Source organism: Octopus bimaculoides, chromosome 14, assembly GCF_001194135.2.
Source record: "Octopus bimaculoides isolate UCB-OBI-ISO-001 chromosome 14, ASM119413v2, whole genome shotgun sequence".
NCBI classification, from domain to species: Eukaryota; Metazoa; Mollusca; class Cephalopoda; order Octopoda; family Octopodidae; genus Octopus; species Octopus bimaculoides.
The window spans coordinates 51670391-51672442 of NC_068994.1; positions in this window are offsets into that span (position 1 = coordinate 51670391).

Sequence of the window (2052 nt, forward strand, 5' to 3'; positions counted from 1 at the left end):
AGGAAAAAACTTGGAATAGAATGCCTTGTGGAGCTTCGACAGAAACTTTGTCTCTTAGGAACAGCAATGGTTATCAGGAGGGTTCTAAGCACTTGAAAAGCTACTGAAAACTCGCGGATATCTAAGGTTACAGGTAGTAACTCGCTACTCGCATAAATCCCACCAGAAATAAAACCGAACCTGAGTCAAACCAAATAATAATAATTCTAAATAAAAATTAATTAAATAATTTATAATAATAAAAATAATAATAACACCCTGATGTTGTACCAAACAATGGCTCTCATGGCACCTCATCTTAACTGATTGTAAGTGTTATCATGCAGTTTTCTTCTCTTTGTGAACCTGTGCGAAAGAGATAGTGTAGCAATCAAGATTAAAAGGACTAAGGACAAAGACTTCCCTTTTTGTTCGAGTCCTCATAGATAATGATAATCTCTTTAAGTATCACTTAGAAGACTAGCGGGGAAAGAAATGTGTTGTCCTGTTGTAAATTTGCTGAAAGATGACGGTATGTGGGTTCAATGAGCAAGTATGGCCTGGGTGAATGATCATACTACTCTTACATGAGAGTAAATCAGACTAATACAGGGGTTGAGGAAGGTCGTTTTGACTGGCTTTAAATATATGTTCCACTGTTGGGCGTTTCAGGCCATGTAACTTACCTTGATTGCTCAACTAAACTCCAATCAGCCTTTTAACGTTTTGGAACTTGATTTAGTAAAGTGCTCCCACCCGTTGCTCTTGTGGCAGAATAAAGAAAATATTGTTGTTGTTGTTGTTATTGTTGTTTTGTGGGCAGTGGAATAGCAAAATCGTTAGCACGTCGCACAAAATGGTTTGCAGTTTTAGTTCCGGCTCTTTAATGTTCTTCGTACAAATATCATCTTCCATCTTTCCGGAGTCGATGAAATAAAGTACCAGTCAAATACCGTAATCAATAAAATCGACCAATTTCTCTCCACCCCACCAACTACCCACCCAAATTCGTGACCCCCGTGTCTGAGTTAAAAATAAATATTATTCTTATCGGTTTATAGTTATTCAGCGAGAAATAACATCACCTCACATTTATCTCATTAATTCTAGTACCGCATGAACACAAAGTCTATAAAATATTTATTTAATAACTAATAGCCACAGGATATTAATATCAAAAGGTAATAGTTATTTCCACTTAAAAGTGGATGTTGTGTTAGAACACATAATACTGTAATGATTAGCATGAGAGGAACTCGTATGTGGACTTTCGGTGCATGTAAGCACTCTTGTTTATATGCACCAAAAGTCCATATGAAAGGTTCTCTCGTGTTAACTGTTGAAATATTCTATGTCCTACCACCACGGCTTAGTGGTTAGAGTGTCGGGCTTACAATCTGTTGCGGGGAATTAGTAATAAGGGTACACCCCTCCCACGTGATGAATGGAATAACCTAGTCACTATAAATAGGAGAGTACGAGACAATACGAGACAGTACGACAGAGTACGCTATAGGCGGTCAAGAGACAGTCGTGTCGTTACTGGTTTTACAAAGAATATTGTATACCGAAGTGGTGTGATTAAAATCCTAAGATTGTAAGGTATAACAGTGGCGACGAGGATTTAAACAACTCATGATGAATTAATAAACTCGACGAGGAGTTGATAGAAACTCGAATGCATAGGTAAAATGATGTATTGGGTAACAAGTAGAAAAGGCATACAAAAAGAGACACAAGAACCAACTGAAAAAGAGATTCGTGGGAAGCGAACCGAAGGAGTTGGAGTAACCGATGGAATGGTTATACGATACGTTCCAAGTACCAACGGCACTGAAGGTGATTGAATCCAGGTGTACAAATGAGAGGAAAAGAAAACATACAGAGTTCCTGAAAATAGATTCCAAGCACACAAAAAATATTAAATTGTACGAAAAGAAAAAAAAAATTCAAAAGGAAGATGGGGGTGAATTAAAAAAAAAGATATTGCTAAATAAAATGATACTTCTCAAAAAAAACTTAAAAGGGGAGATGTTGGGAATTAGCAATAATGGTACATCCCCCCCCCCCCCC